Source organism: Bos mutus, chromosome 18 (assembly GCF_027580195.1).
Source record: "Bos mutus isolate GX-2022 chromosome 18, NWIPB_WYAK_1.1, whole genome shotgun sequence".
In the NCBI taxonomy this organism is placed as follows: Eukaryota; Metazoa; Chordata; class Mammalia; order Artiodactyla; family Bovidae; genus Bos; species Bos mutus.
Genome location: NC_091634.1, coordinates 50,071,260 through 50,088,127, shown reverse-complemented (window position 1 = coordinate 50,088,127; position 16,868 = coordinate 50,071,260). Strand labels below are relative to the sequence as shown.

The following is a 16,868-nucleotide window of genomic DNA, read 5'->3' as shown; positions in this document are numbered from 1 at the left end:
AGGCCTCAGCACAGAGTCACCGGGCTGGACCCTCCAGGGTTGGGGTGTGGGCATTGGCATGTGCTGACAGCACCCAGTCATGCTAACATGCAGCTGGGGTGGAGAACCAGCCGGCTGACCCATCGCTCGGGTCACCAACTTGCCAGTTCCAGCTGCTGAGAAATAAATCAACCAAATCACTTGTTTGACGAAAACCATCTTCAAATCAAACAAAATAATAAAAAAGTTTCTCCAGAGCCACGTGGAGATGGACCTACAAACAGAGCCACCTTTGGCTTCCAAGCCTCAGTGGAGAGGGTCCCATGGGCGCTTGCCTGGGCAGGAGGTGAGCTTGTCCCTGGGCCACTGCAGGCCATCCCCCACCTTAGAGGATTGGCTGTTTCTCCAACGTGTTCTGCCAGGACCAGCTCCATTCATTCCCTCGTCTTTCTGACTGTCGCTGAGGCTTTCTTACACACCAGCTGTGCCAGGTCACCAGAACTGGATGGTCCAAACCAGGCTGTGCATTTCTCTGTCCCCAAACCTGCCCCTCCCAGTGCTTCCCATGCCAGGAAAAGTCAGTTCCAAGCCTCTGGATAAGAGTGCAGAGTTGGGTTTGACTCCTTTCACCTCCACATCCAGCAAACAGCAAATTCCATCAACCCCACCTTCGAAATAAGTCACCAGATCGTTTACAAAAATCATTTCTAGACAGTTAAAGACCTACAAAAGGATAAAACAAAGTTTAAAAACCTCTAGAAGAAAATGTAGACAACTATCTTGATGATATTAAGATAGAGAAGGACTTTCCTAAACAGGATGGAAAATTCACAAATCATGAAGAACTATATTGTTAAATACCATGCTGGTAAACATTCAGTTCAGTTCAGTCACTCAGATGTGTCCGACTCTTTGGGACCCCATGAATCACAGCACACCAGGCTTCCCTGTCCATCACCAACTCCTGGACTTCACCCAGACTCACATCCATCGAGTCAGTGATGCCATCCAGCCATCTCATCTTCTGTCATCCCCTTCTCCTCCTGCCCCCAATCCCTCCCAGCATCAGAGTCTTTTCCAATGAGTCAACTCTTCGCATGAGGTGGCCAAAGTACTGGAGTTTCAGCTTTAGCATCATTCCTTCCAAAGAAATCCCAGGGCTGATCTTCAGAATGGACTGGTTGGATCTCCTTGCAGTCCAAGGGACTCTCAGGAGTCTTCTCCAACACCACAGTTCAAAAGCATCAATTCTTTGGTGCTCAGCCTTCTTCACAGTCCAACTCTCACATCCATACATGACCACAGGAAAAACCATAGCCTTGACTAGACAAACCTTTGTTGGCAAAGTAATGTCTCTGTTTTTCAATATGCTATCTAGGTTGGTCATAACTTTTTCATGGCTGCAGTCACCATCTGCAGTGATTTTGGAGCCCAGAAAAATAAAGTCTGACCCTGTTTCCACTGTTTCCCCATCTATTTCCCATGAAGTGATGGGACCGGATGCCATGATCTTCGTTTTCTGAATGTTGAGCTTTAAGCCAACTTTTTCACTCTCCTCTTTCACTTTCATCAAGAGGCTTTTTAGTTCCTCTTCACTTTCTGCCATAAGGGTGGCGTCATCTGCATATCTGAGGTTATTGATATTTCTCCCGGCAATCTTGATTCCAGCTTGTGTTTCTTCCAGTCCAGCGTTTCTCATGATGTACTCTGCATATAAGTTAAATAAGCAGGTGACAATATATAGCCTTGACATACTCCTTTTCCTATTTGGAACCAGTCTGTTGCTCCATGTCCAGTTCTAAGTGTTGCTTCCTGACCTGCATACAAATTTCTCAAGAGGCAGGTCAGGTGGTCTGGTATTCCCATCTCTTTCAGAATTTTCCACAGTTTATTGTGATCCACACAGTCAAAGGCTTTGGCATAGTCAATAAAGCAGAAATAGATGTTTTTCTGGAACTCTCTTGCTTTTTCGATGATCCAGCGGATGTTGGCAATTTGATCTCTGGTTCCTCTGCCTTTTCTAAAAGCAGCTTGAACATGGGGAAGTTCACAGTTCACATATTGCTGAAGCCTGGCTTGGAGAATTTTGAGCATTACTTTACTAGCGTGTGAGATGAGTGAAATTGTGCGGTAGTTTGAGCATTCTTTGGCGTTGCCCTTCTTTGGGATTGGAATGAAAACTGACCTTTTCCAGTCCTGTGGCCACTGCTGAGTTTTCCAGATTTGCTGACATATTGAGTGCAGCACTTTCACAGCATCATCTTTCAGGATTTGAAATAGCTGCCATGAGCTAAATAAAGTGAAGAGATAATCCATATTTTGGAAATATATTTGCAACACATACATGTGGCAAAGAATTGGTATCCAAACTATATTTATAAAGAATACCTATGAATCAATAAGAAATGTAAAACTATATAATAGAGAATAAAGGAGCGAGGTTATGAGCAAGTGATGCATGAAAGAGGAAACCGTACTGACCAGTAATAGGGAAATGCCAGTTAAAGCCAAATTGAGGTACCATTTGTTCCCCACTTATGGGTTTGGAGGAAGGAAACTGTGGAGGTGTTGACACTGTGAGACTGAGAAGCAGCAGCACCACTGACTACTCTCAGCACAACACTGTCTCTACCGAAATCTGGGCGGTGCAGCCCTCCACCAGCATGCCACGTCTGTGCGTGCAACCGAGAGGAACGTCCATCTATACAGGGGACAGCCCTTTGCTGCTAAGTTGCAGCCAAAACTCTGAAATAACACAGAAATTCATCCACAGTAGACCTGATAACAAAATTGGGGGAGATGCATTCAATAGCATGGCCTTCCCAAGTGGTGGAGTGGTAAAGAATTCGCCTGCCTGTGCAGGAGATGCAAGAGATGTAGATTTGATCTCTGGGTTGGGAAGATCTCCAGGAGGAGGAAATGGCAACCCACTCCAGTATTCTTGCCTGGGAAATCCCATGGCCAGAGCAGCCTGGGGCTACAGTCCATGAGGTCACAAAGAGCCGGATATGAGTGAGCCACTGACCACACACACACACACACACACACACACACACACACACACTCAATAGCACACTCTCAAGCGGCAGAACAGAGGGACAGAGCCATGGTGTCACCACAGGTCAACCTGCAAAACACCCTGCAAAGTCAGCAAAGCTATCTGCAGGATGAAATGTGCAATAGGAAACCATTTATAGGAAACCATTTTGACGTAAAAACACGCTAACCAACTCTTCATATTGATTATGGATGAACCTACATGGGGCCAGAATATAAAAACATGCACAGGAATGATGGACATTGAGATCAGGATAGTGGTCCACCCTGGACAAGGAAGGAGGGACGGCGGGGCCAGGGAGGGTGCAGGGCAGGTTCCCAACACCTTTGTAGGGTTTCCTTTCAAAAGATGACACCAAATAAACAGGGGAAATGTTAACACTGCTAAGTCCGGTGGAAGTGTATGGTTACTGGTTAGTTTATCCTCTGTACTGTATGCTTGACACATTTCCAATTTTTAAAGGGACAGACATTTCTTTCTTACTGAGCTGGACTTTAGATTCTAGATCACTTGGATTGTAAATCTAAGCTAAGGATTTTACGTATTGGTGAATGTCATCACTTTGAGCCCTTCATTTCAACTTGCTAAAGTTCACTTAGTTCATAAACATTTACAAAAGTACCTTCTAAATGGCAGGGCCTAAGTCGCGGGGTTTAAGTTGTTTAGAGAGGCAGTGGGCATAACTGTCTACAGTCTTGAATCACTACTTTCTCACTTGTCTCACGACAATTACTTCAGAGCTCTGGGAATTCTGCTGTTGGATGGAATGGCTTTTCTTTCAGCCAATTATTTATAAAAAGAGTGTTTACATCTGCTCCCAAACAAGGTGCATATACTTAACACGACTATACTGTACACTTAAAAAGAGTGCAAATGGCACACTTTACAGTATGTACTTTTTACAACCCCTACCCCCCAAAAAACCCCCAAATAGTAAGTAGGACAATGTTAAATGCAGAGCCCTGTGGCAGGTTCCTATAGACTTCTCTGAGATTAACTTTACATCCTTATCAACCCCGTGCATATGCGTGCACCTGTGCACACTACTTTTCACGCTACATTTCTGTTCACGACTTTTCACCTACAGAAACGCAGCCCAAGTTTTCCACGGTCAATTCAGGAAGAGAAGTTTCCTGAAGCATTTGTAAATTATTTACTCATTTAGTAGACAGAAAAGATTTCATTGGGCATGGATCTTTTCCTGTCTGTTTATGAAAGCTACGTGACACTGCTTTGGGAGAAAGAGGAACCCTGTGATGGCCTGCTGTTGGGGAGAGTCTCCCCGCTTTACTTTTCACTCCTTGCAGGGGAGACCCCACAGTGGGCTTCGCCTCTCTTCCCACCCGACGAGCAGACCTCCCCACTACTACCCTTTCCTGAGCTGTCTCCTCCCGCCTCTTCCGGATTTTCGTTTCCTTTTACCACTTTTCTCTTCCCGTGTGCCGATTTTTTCTTCCTTGTTATGCTGCTCCATCAATATTTAGTTTCTAAATATTTAGTTTCTAAATTGCTGTTCTTGTTCTGTTTAGCCAGAATCGCTTGTCAATTCACTTGTTTGGCACAGAGCTGCCAGAAGAACCACCTGGGGACCTTCCAAGAGACGTCCTGGCCCTCCCCGCCACAGGCCAGTAAGGTTGGAATTTCAGGGTGCAGAAGTTTGAGAAAGCTTCAGATGACACTGCTGCGTAGCCAGGGTTGAGAGATGCCGACTCCACAGCTATCAGCTAAATCCTTCTGTGCACCAAGATGGGGGGTAAGGAGGCCTTCCTGGAAGAGGTGACAGGTAAGTGTGGTCGGTTGTATTTCCCAGGGCACAACAGTCTTCCTCTCTCTCGAGACGCGCCAGCTACCACAATGAGGGAAGCTCAGGCCACACGAGAGGCCAAGGGTGGACACTGACCCCCTGGGGCCAGCACAGCTGAGCCTTCAGTCGGGCAGCTCCAGTTGAGTTCTGAGTTCTGACTGCGATTGCCGCGGTCAGCATGCAGGCCACCCTGGACAGGTCCTGCTCCACGCCACCGAGCTAAGCCGTGAGCGGTGAGCAGCGGATAACTGGACTGTCAGTGGGGACACCAGGACAGGTGAAGGGCGTCCTGACCAAGGGGAAAGGAGGCAGTCCCAGGTTCAGGAGAGGGCTGGCTCCTCCGTGGGCTGTGGAACTCCAGCTGCTTCCCAGGCGTCCAGCCCTCACTAGCACCACCCACAGGCCTCTGGCCATGACCCTGGCTGCTGCTAGCGGCTCAGGTGGGAGCTTTGTGGTCATCTTCTACCCTTTGTGACATGTAGACACGCTTGGCTCAGGCACTTGGGGGACCATGTGGGTTGCTGGGAGCTTCTTCTGTGCTTCCGCTGCTTCCATTCCCATCTTCCAACCAGAGCCCAGGTTCTTTTGGGGACCATTTTCCACCCTAAATGAAAGAGGGATGACTCCACCCTGGATCCTAGTCCCAGCAACTCGGGTCTGCCCCATCAAAGTGTTACCCACTCCTGCCCGAGTGATGGTTCATGGCATATGGCCCAGTGAGGCCAATTGGTGCCACTGACTCGGTTCCAGGACTTCTGTGGATGGGTCCTGGTATCCGGCCCAGCTTCTGCTCCCGGGTATGTGTCCTGAGATAGGAGGTTCCTGATGATACAAGGGCAGAAGGGGTAGCTTGGTCTAGAAGGTTCTCGCCTGGCGCATCCTCATGGTTAAGTGATCCCTGCCCTCCGTCTCTGCATTTTGGCTGTAAAAAGAGAGGGGTCGGCTTTGCTTCCCTCCAACCAGAAGGCTCTGGGAATCCAGGAAATCCCAATTTAGATACGCGGCTCTGGAAACTGGCAGCAGACAGAGAATGGAATCCGGAAGGCCCTGGTCATTGTGAGCGCCGCGTCTAGACACGGGATAGGTGGCCACTGAGGCAGGAAGAAGTGAAAGTCCCCTTCTGGGTGCTGCACCTTCCAGGAAGCAATAGCCCCACAGGTCTCAGCAGAGCTCCCGAGGCTGCGGTCTGGTCACCCTGGGGCTCGGCCAAGGCCGCTGTTATTGTCTTCTCTTGGGTCACGTCCAAACACTCACACCCAACCTAGTGCTTCCTCCGTGATAACACCAGTAGCGGGAGCTGCCCCCGTGTCATCCTGGACAAACAGGTGATGTTTATTTACAGCATGTAAAAGAGACCATCTGAACAGCCGATGCCAGCTGAGAGCCACGGAGGCTGATAAAGGCAGCTTATCACAAAGGATTAGCAAATGTTATTTTCTCTTTGTTTGTTTGAAGTCCGGTGTTTGGACAATCGTTGAGAGGCCCGGTGTGGTCGGGGCCAAGTTGAACAGTGACCACAGAGATGGCAGTGATTGCTCAGTGAAGATGAAACCAAGTGAAATGAGGCAGCCAGCTGGCATTGTGTGCCAGGGAGAGACACGGCAGGGGCTGGGAGGCTGGTCTGATGGCGAGAGACAGTGAGACTTGGTGAATCGGCTCAGCTCTAGATAGACTAACCACGCGAAGCAAAACTTCTAGGTGCAGAGGACCTGGGCTTCTCAACCGTGATGTACGTCATAAATCCTCAGGGTACCTGCTCATACCCAGCTGCACCCAAGCAAGGGAATCCGACTCTGGGGGTGCAACTCAGGCATCAGTGATGCAGCCAAGCATGAGAATTGTGCTCTAGGTTAATGCTTCTCCAACTCTCACATGCGATACGACCATGGGGATCTGGTTAAAGTGCAGATTCCAACTGAGTAAGTCTTGGACGGGACCTGAGGCTCTGCATTTCTGACATATTCCCGAGGATGCCAATGAGGCTGGTCTGCAGACCACACAGAGGGTAATGAGTCGGGCAGACTGTTGTTCAAATGCTTCCAGCATTGCCCCCAGTGCTGTTCGATGCTGACAGAAGTGGGGTGGGGAGGGCTTCTCCTCTGTGGACAAGGCGTGCTCAAGCTGCTGCTGACCCAGGAGAGAAGAGCTCGGAGCCTGGGGCCCTGCTGCAGCTGGGGTGGGGCAGCTGTGTGCCCTCCCAGGCAGGTGTCCCTGGCACACACTTGCTATACCCCACTGCCATCTGGCTCAGGGCCAGGCATGGCTGCAGAGGTGGAAAGCACAGGCCTTACCCCCAGGGGTTCCCCAGCCCGGTTGGGGAGGTTCATACGTGTGGAAGGCTTAGAGGGCTTCCTGGAGTCGGTGATAATCAACGTCTTCGACCTTGTCACCTGACGGATGGGCTAATGCTCCATACTTTCAACCAAGGGTTAACTCCCTCTAGTATTTGCACACAGTCTTCAGGACCGGATCTTCCTGCAGGTGGTCCTCGCCTTGGCATGAAGGTGGACTGAAACAGCAGCCTCCGGGGTGATGAACTGTTCTTGCCGCAGGTAGCAGTGATGCCTGCAGACTCTTGGAAGGTGCTAAAAGCCATTGGTGGTGCACAGTAAGTGGGTGAATGTTATACTATGTGAATTGTATCTCAATAAAGATGTTTCAGAAAGAATCTCATCATGACATTTTATCCATTTTCAGTGGTGCCAGTGTCTGGGGAATGGGAGGGGTGTGGTTTTGAACTTGTCCTCTAAGATTTCAGTAGAACGAACACTGAGTTACCAGCCAGACGGCTTCATCTCAGGTTCGCAGCTGTCACCTCAGGGTCCTCCTGTGTAAGACAGAGAGGGGCCCCTCCCAGGCCCAGAGCTGCCCCAGGGGTCTGCAACCTGGGAGCTCTGAGGGCAACAGTGGGAGCAGCAAGTGAGTCAAAGGCAGGAGAACTCTAGTTGAATATAAAGCGACAGGGGCGTCCCTGAGGCTGGAGACGCCTTCAGGGAGGGAGCCCCCATCCCTGGACATATTTTAGGCAAATGCTTTCCCAAGACGGCATATGGGAGGCACAGGTGACCTTGAAGGTCCTCTGTGAAAGGGTGCCTTCCAGCAAAAGACAGAGTCTTACTAAGTGTTGAGCACATGCTCATTTGTGACTTCTGTCCTCCTATCAGCCAGTACGGATGAGCTCGGCTGCAGTAACAAAGCTCGCAGGTTCAGACACAAAGCCTTGTTGCTGTCACGTGATATTCTGATCACCTGCATGCTGGCTGGGGGCTCTCTTATGCTGACTTCACCACCACCCATGTGTGACCTTGATAAGGCTCAGGCAAGGGATTCAGGAAACGAGGTATGTCACCTCTGCATGCCTTTAATTGGCCTCACCCCGAGGGCACAGCGAGATGCAGGTCCACACAGGCTGGAAGCTGGGACTCAGCCCCACTGGTCACCCCACAGTTATTCTCATTCTGGGGGCTGTCCACGTGCACAAGGGCAGTGGGTATTCTCCAGGCTGCACTGTTATTATTTTATAATAACGGTCATGATTATGGTAACACATTCAGTCCTTAGGTGCAGAATACTGCTCACACCACATGCTTCCATAAACTCATTCCTTCATTAATGCCAGTTGCAGATGGAGCACCTAATATGTGCTAGGCATTGTGCAAAGCAATCTGAAGTTATTATCTCATTTAATCTTTAGGACAACCTCGTGCAACAGCACGTGAGTCAGGGCATATCGAGCTTACACAGAAAGGGAACGTTTAGGAATTTCTGTGCCAGACTCTCTGGGCCAGAGTAAGGCCAGGAAAGAGGCACTGCAACCAGGAGTGACACTCAGCCCACAGCCAAGGCCCCTGGGAGGGAATGCCACGGCCACCACTTTGCAGGGCCTTCCTACCACCGGCCTTCCTGCAAGGAGGGTGGGAAATGGCCTCAGGAGGCAGGACAAAGGGGAGCCCGGTCTCAGCGTTGCTGAGAAGACTCAACCTGCAAAGGCTCATGACAGGTGGTGCGTCCCGTGGACGACTAAACTGAACCCTGGAAGGTTCAAAATGAGCCCCCACCACCCAAGCCCCAGCTGGACGGCCACACAGCCTGGCCAGGCCTGTCTAGTTACTTCCCCCTGATGAGCTGCAGGGCCCAGGGTCTCATGCGGGAGCACGTTCCAGGGGGACCTTCACAGCCGGGGAAGCTGACGTGTGTCCAGACACACCACTTCCACCCCTGTCACTGGCCATTCTGGGCTCTCACGGCCATGAGGTGGGGAGCAGACAGCCTGTGCCTTCCCACCTTCTTCTTAACCTGCTGGCCCTGGGCACTGGCCACAGGGCAGTGGTGAGGCAAGGAGGAGCGACGGGGAGGGGGAGAGGCAGGACTCGATTGGATTTATGCCATCAGGCCAGCCTCTCTGCTCTGCGAGTGTCTGGCGCAGACCCTTCACCCGCGAGTCTCAACGTCACCCTGAGAATGGGAACAAGGAAACCCGGTCGCAGGGCTCTGACTGTTGTGAAGCAGGGATGCTGAGCACGGCAGCTAGTTCCAAGCTGAGAAGGCTTTTCTGCCAATCCGCTGGTTTTGGTCCCTGCTCCCCCTCCACCAGCTGAATGAATGTGTTTTCGTTTTGCCGTAGACGTTCATGGATCATCTCCTGGCCGGACAGTTACATCTTCATTAGTGATGCCATGGCCTGAAGACTCTAAGCTAGCTTTTTCCCGACAAAGCCGCATGCAGGAGCCGAGACCTGCTCACCCCAAGCGCCCCGCCTGGTTCCCGGGCCCCCGGCTCTGGGCAGTGGGTGTGGGAACGCGGCGGCGGTGGGGTTCACACAGCAAGGCGGTCTGGTGGCTGGTTTGGTCCTTTCCTGTGTCTTCCATGGAAGAAGAAGGGAAAAAAAAATCCTCCTTCGAAACAAACCCCGCTACAAATAGCACTCCAGGACGCATTTTTACAGGATCAGAACCAGACGTTCTTTTGGCTGTGAGAGCATTCTCTGCATTGGACACAAGGCTGCTGACAAAACAGGGCAGGGTGGCGTCTGCCCCGTGCCCCTTCCCCGGTCTCCTCCTCCACCACCGCGGGGGACGTGGCCCACCCAGAAGAAGGTCCACCTGAGAGGACTCCAGGGCCACTGGAAAGCCCCTGGCGATGCTCCTCTACCCTGACGGCGTGGGGAGGAAGACCCCGGCCGTGGAGCCGTCTCCCTGCCTCTCACGCCCAGCAGATCCCCCCAACTCCCCACCGCCTTCAACAGCCTGCGACGGGCTGTAGCTTGAAGCCTTTGGCACACCTCGGCATCCAGCTAGATGGCTGGTGGCCCTTTCCACCAATGGCCACAGTGCAAACTTCTTGCAAAACAGAATCAAGTGAAAACAAAACGAGACCTGATTTAAAGAAGAACTGTGAGGTGTATGATAACGGTACAAGTGGAAGAGAACTCGGTCGAAGTTTCACAGACGCGGTTTTCATTCAACCAGGCTGGACGAAGGGGGATAAGATGGTGTGCACAGGGTGAGGTCCGATGTTTTCACCAAATAGCAAGACTTTAATTTCCGTTTTCAGTACTCTCCTACTGCGTGAGTTTCAAACCATCACAGTGGCCGTACTGGGGACGAGAGCAGGATCTTGTGGTCCAAGCAAACTGTTACCCTTCAATAGCAAAGTAGAGCCGGGGCGGCGTTTGGAAAGCGCACATTCTTACCCGGTGATGCCGGGGTCACCGTGCCCTGGGGGTGCCGTCCTCTACCGGAAGCAGCTCAGAACTACAGCCACCCCCGCCCCCAGTCTCTCCTCTGCCGGCTGCTTTGGCACTTCATCTTGGCCTGGGTTGTTTAAAAGAACTAACACGAAAACAAGCCTCTTTTTCTTTTTTTAAGGAAACGTTAGAAACCATAGTCACAGCTACCGAGCACGGCACGTTCTCGTAAATGTTCTCCCAGCGCTGCTACCTCCTCATCACACGCTCTGACAGGACGGCTCGACTCGCCTTTCCCGGACGTGCAGGGGCGCCCCTGACATTGCGGAGCAGATGGCAGAGCCTGGGTTTAGACCAGGTCTGCCCAGCCTCCCCCGTGTGGCTCAGCTGGTAAAGGATCCGCCTGCAATGAGGGAGACCTGGGTTCAATCCCTGGGTTGGGAAGACCCCTGGAGAAGGGAATGACTACCCACTCCAGTAATCTATTATTCTGGCCTGGAGAATTCCATGGACTGTATAGCCCATGGGGTCACAAAGAGTCGGACACGACTGAGCAACTTTCACTCACTGCCCAGTCTCAGGGAGCCTGAGTCATTAACCTTTCAGAGAAAAATAAAAAAATTTAAAACAGAAAACAACGGATGCAAAGAATATCCAAAAAGCCAGAGAGAACAAGGAGAAAGTATAGAACAGCAAGAGAAGGATGGAAATTAGGAGAAACAAAGGGTGGGGGAAAAGATGAAACCATAAAAACTGATGAAATGTGTGGGAGGAGCCATTCTGTTGAACTTGGGCTTTTGCAGTCTCGGGGGGGGCGGGCTCAGGTCCCCTTTCTTTTTGCTAATGAGATTCCTCTATGCTCAGCGTGTGACAAATCGGTTTGGAATTACAATATTTTGACAGCCTACTAATTGGCCCTCCAGCCTCCACTTCCACCCGCTCCGGACCACGTTCCACTGCCAGGGACATCTTTCCAACATGCACATATGACCTGCCACCTCCCCACTTGGCTGTGCATTTTTCAGGGGCACCCTTTGGGCTGGGTCTTGTCCAGCTGACCCAGGTGACCTTTGCAGCCTCCCGCCTCCCTGCCTCCCTACCGGGAGCCCCTACCACCTCTGCTGGCGTGGGATCTATTCCCCCACGCCCCACTGCAGATCCGCCTGCCCTGGCTCCTCTCTCCACCCAGCATGCTCTGGGGCTCCTTGGAGGGGTCCCTGCAATGTGGACACTGTGCCTACAGCTGTGTCCCCCTCGTGGCTGGTTGTGTATAAATCTGACTTCTCATTACCTCCAGAGCCCCATGAGGGCAGGGCCCATGTTCTGTTCACCTGTTTCCAGAGCCTCGCTAGGAAGGGAATGGCTGAGGCCAAAAGAGATGAAATGACAGGTCAGTTTGGCCAGCTGTCTCTCAGAGCAGTCCAGATGCAGAGGAAGCAAACAAAAGGGGTTGTCAACCAAGTGTGGGGGATGGGCGAGTTGGGCAAGGTCTCCCGGAGGAGGTGACGGGCTGCAGGATGAGCTGGAATCTGTCAGAACAGGCAGGGGGTGAGGGTCTGCAGGGGCCTCTTTGAGTAGCGTTGGGAGGATGGTGAGAGATGAGACTTGTTAGCAGGTCAGGGCCTGGATTTCTCCGAACGAAGTTTAGGCTTCAGGGTAAGAGCAGTGTGGATGTCTACTGGCCTTTTGTAAGCAGGAAGTAGTGTGACTGGTTTCTATCTCCGAAAGGTCACTCCAACCACAAAAGGGAGGACAGGTTGGGAAGACAGCGGCAAGAGTGCCGTGTCTGGTTGTACAGGTCGGGCACTGCACAACTCCAGGACTGCTACTGTTCCCTCTATGGTGGCTGTGGCACTTGAAAAAGGCTGACCTCATCTGACGACAGGGAACAGGGGTTCCTGTTAGACAGTGGTCAGGGCAAGTTAGTAACAGGAGTTGAGATGTGAACCGGTGATCTGGCTGTGACTGCAAAAGGCAGGGATGAAGCGGGTCCAAGAGACTCAGATGTGGATCAAGCAGGGCTTTGACCCCGTGACTTGGAATCGGGCCCGGGGCACAACCCATTTGCCAGTTGGGTCCCTGAATGTGCACCTCATGGGATCCAGGGCCACACAGAAGTAGATTCATCATGACATTGCTGCAGTTGAAGCTTCGGGGCCTGAACGTGCATTGGTCTCTGCGGATGAATTCCCAAGGCTATGGGTTTGGGGAAAATTTGTAGAAGCAAGATATTCTCATTGCAATTGGCGAGGACTTCTGTCTCCCTCCCTCTGGCTTGCCCTCTCGCTCTCGCCGCTGCTGGGTGGCGTCCTCAGTCTCGGAGTGGCTGAGGGCAGCTGGCTCATGGAGGATGGACAGCTGTGGAGCAGTTGCTCTGGCACAGCCAGGACGCTCAGCTGTCCTGGCGGGGGCACTGCTCTGGTGCTGACTGCCCCGTGTCACGATGTGAAGGCACAGAAGGATGAACATGGCCATGAGGCCTGCGGGAGAACCGTGAGGTCGGGAGGCGCAGAGCCAGCTGCTGGTCTGTGGAAATTCCTCCAAACTGCATGCAGCTGTACAAGGCAGATTCGATTCTCTCAATGTCAAAATGGAAATCCACTTCTGTGGGGAGCAGTGCGTGCAGTGACATACACGCTGTCACCTTTTAAACCATTTTAAAACCATTTTTGGTGGCAATGGTATATTTTATAGAGTTTGACTATGCCATCATAATTGGAATTTAGAAAGGCGCTTTGGAATACTCCAAGGAAACAAGTGAGAAATTATGGATGTATCTGAAAGGTATCTTCTTTGGTCAGCTTTAAATTTCATTATTAAAGAATTAAGAGACAAATTGTGAGAAGATACTAACAGAATGTGCAACAAAAGAGATAAGCATTCTGACTTGGGAAGTGAATTGTAACTGGAAATGTCCAGATCATAATAAAATACTAATTAATTAAGAAGGGGTCAATTTCAGATACAAGCAATGAAGAAGCACTTGGATGGTTCGAAAGTCTAACAAACGTGGAGAAGTGAATCATGTAAACACATTGGAAAAAGATTTAAATTTCTGGCTAGTTTGACACAAAACAATTGACATTGAGGAAGACAGCATGAAATTCACAAATAAAAGCATTGCTAATTTTCCAAGAAAACTTGAAATGGTGAAAATGTACAGGTCCTATCTGAAAGAAATGAAATAGAATTTTCCCCCAAATTTGACCACAGGCTGAAAAATTTTCCACACACAACTGTTGCAATTGGTATCTGTGGGCCAGGTAGAAGCATAATTATGTATTGTGAAACTGAAAGACTTTTTTTTCCTGAGCTACCAACAAGCACACGCACACAAAAGCAAATTACAATCAAAGAAGTCAAAGGAATACTAAGCTATCTTTCTGTTCTCTATAGAAATTGAGGCAGCCAAATTCATATCATTCGAAAAGGAGATCAAAGTATATGCAGCCCCCTCGCCCCCACAAAAAAAGGAAGGGAAAGAAAGTGTTATAGATGTGGTTCAGGCAGCTAATTAGTAAAAGTATTATGTTAATTTGTATATTTAGTGGTGTCTGTCTATTTTCCAGGTTTTTTAAATCTGCCGTTTCTTTTCTGAATACTATTGTAACTGTCTTTGTGTTCAGATTTTGAAGTAATTTTCTTAGAGAAGGACCCCTAAACCGTATACTGTTGGAGCCCAGAAAACCTGTAACTTCAGACCAACCAGAGGTCACCGGGGGTCAGACTGAGATGTGATGCTCCAGCCGCCAAGCTCAGGCTCAGAGCCTGTCAGGGACTCCAGCTGAACTAACAAGGCTCTGACGGTGGGATGGCAGTTCTGGGGGCCTCTGCAGCCCGTCCGCTCATTAATATTCCCCGGCTCAAATCTATGAAGTCGACGCCTCCCACCCGGAGCTCTGTCCTGGAGCCAAAATAACATGCTCTAAGCTCGGATACAGTTGAAAGTGAAACCGCATGTTTTCTAAAGGTTTAAAGGCTCTTTTGAAGAAGGGCATAGGGTCAGGAAAGAAGGAGCTGCATTTACGGAGACTTGGCAACCCTTTCGCGAGGAAGGGCTTTTGCCCTTTGCGCTGCACTGGGCAGGATGGACAGGCCGGCTCGCCTTGGTGACCACGGTGGTGACAAGTGCTCGGCCTCGCAGGTCAGTTCCTGGGAGCGAGGCATTCCCAGGTGCTTCAGGGATGGGGTGAGGGCTCAGCAAGGGGGCAGGGGTACAGTGGGGGAGAGCTCGGGGCTGCAGGCCCAGCTATCACAGATACCACAGCTGGCATGGCGCTCAAGAATGATCTACTCCAAATACTTCTCAAGTGCCCAGGGGGAAGCACCAAAGCCCAGGAGCTTAAGCATCTTGCCCGATATCACTATGGAATCTGGGGGCAACAAGCTGATTAGAAACCTGCTTTTCCACAGGAGCCTTGAGAATCTGATTCATCAGATGGACACATAGCTGGCATTCAGATTTTCCCATCTGAACTCATAGCCGGGGTACCTGAAGGCTGTCTGGAGATGTCCCCAGTCACCATTACATTCATGTTTTAAGGAGCCACTTTGGGGGCACTTTTACCATCATTAACGATGGCAACGACATTAGTAATACCAATGGGTCCTTCCATCCATGCCTTGCAGCTTGGGAATGCCTTTCCTGGGCATCCTTTCACACAGTTCTCACAAGAACACCCTCAGGTAGGCGAGGACAGGGCTACCACCCAGCGGTCTTACCTGGGGACATCGAGCCACACTGATGTCACCTCCTTGAGCATTACTGTTCTGCTTCACACTGGGCAAGGGCAGTCACAGGTGGTGGTTTGGAGTCTACTTTCTGTCTTTTCTGGCTGCAGAAGCTGGGACAAGAGATGAGACATCACGGAGCCTCAGCTCCCCAGTCTGTAAATCGGGTCCCCTAGCTGTGCCCCACCCCCTGGGTGCTCTGGATACTACATGCGAACCTGAAGATACAACCCAGGGCCGGCCCCAGAGAAAGTGCTCGGGAAATGAAGCTAAGGGACAGATCAGATGCCAAGTGCTACAGAGCCCTTAGATGCCCCGGGGTCCCACCCCCTGGGCTGGCTGCTTCTATGTGGGCTCAGGCGTGCCCAGGGGGCTATAACACATTGTGTCAGGACGTGTCTGGGAGGAGAGTCCAGGTGAGACCAGCACTTGACTCATGGACTGAATGAAGAGGCCAGCTTCGCCAAGGCGGGGGTGCCTTTCACCTGGTGAGGCCGGAGCAGGACACAAACAAGGAGGAGCGCAAATTCCATCTCTCTGTTCAACCTGCGATGTCCACTTCTCCTGCCCTCAGAGGTCTGACACTCCCTGTCCCCGGGCTTTTGGACTCTGGTGGTGTAATACACCATCAGCCTCCACCCTACAAACCCCCAATTCTCAGGCCTTCAGGCTCAGACTGAATCACACCCCTGGATTTCCTGGGTCCCCAGCTGGCAGGCAGCAGTAGACCAGAGGACCTCTCAGCCTCCATAACCAATTCTTAGGATTAACATACATAGGTGTACACATATATATTTTACATAAACTCTCCTACCAGTTCTGTTTCTCTGGAGAATGTACCACTTCACTGCAACTGTTACCTGATCCACGAGGTGAGCAAGCGTGGCCCCACCACTGCCTGTTGAATGAGTGAGTGTGTGGATGGGTGGGTGTGGGGCCGGCAATCCAGGGAGCCTGGCTTGGTTGTTCCTGCTCTTCCTACAAGCACTTTCAAGGGTGGTGATTTGGCAGGTTGTCAGCACGAATGCCTTTGGAATCAGGCAGGGGGCCCAGAGGAAAGAAACAGGAGGGACTCAGATGTCACTTTGTTCCCCACCGAGGACACAGGGAAGACTGGATGTTTGAAGTCACTGAGTAAAATACACCAGCAGGTCTTCCCAGAGGCCACCGGCCTGTGGCCTCCTGGGGACACCAGCCTGTTGGTGACAATTCTAAATGAGATCACTTCAGGTCCCCAGCCCCTGATTTGGAACCCTGGGGAAGATGCATGTAGAACTCAGCACCCTTATGGGTCTTAGGAAGGTTAATAGGGTGACTGTGCTCTACACCCTGTTATCTTCCCACAGGTTTGGGGCTGCCCTGTATCTTCAAACGGTTCTGCAGTGACTGACTAAGCTTTCACTTAAGGGCAGATTTTGTTGCCAGTGGAGGTTTTTCAAATTCAGGCTGTTGGGTTTTGGCATTGAATTGCAGGGGAGGCGTCCACGCAGAGGATCTGTGTGGCAGGGTTTTCAGTTTCTCAGGGGGTCCCAGGAAGCGTGCTACCACAAGTCGGTCTCCCTTGCCCAGCTGTGGCAGAGCCCCCGGCATCTCTCCAGGACCAGGCGCCT

General features: G+C 51.0%; 1 long non-coding RNA gene across 1 annotated transcript in view; it reads right to left on the bottom strand.

Moving 5' to 3' along the window:
- LOC138991840 (uncharacterized) overlaps positions 1 to 16,868 on the bottom strand; it is a 287,475-nt gene that overhangs the window by 107,393 nt on the left and 163,214 nt on the right. Inside the window, exon 7 of the long non-coding RNA XR_011467732.1 lies at positions 15,250 to 15,371. This is a non-coding gene — a long non-coding RNA (uncharacterized lncRNA). The remainder of the gene's footprint in view (positions 1 to 15,249; positions 15,372 to 16,868) is intronic.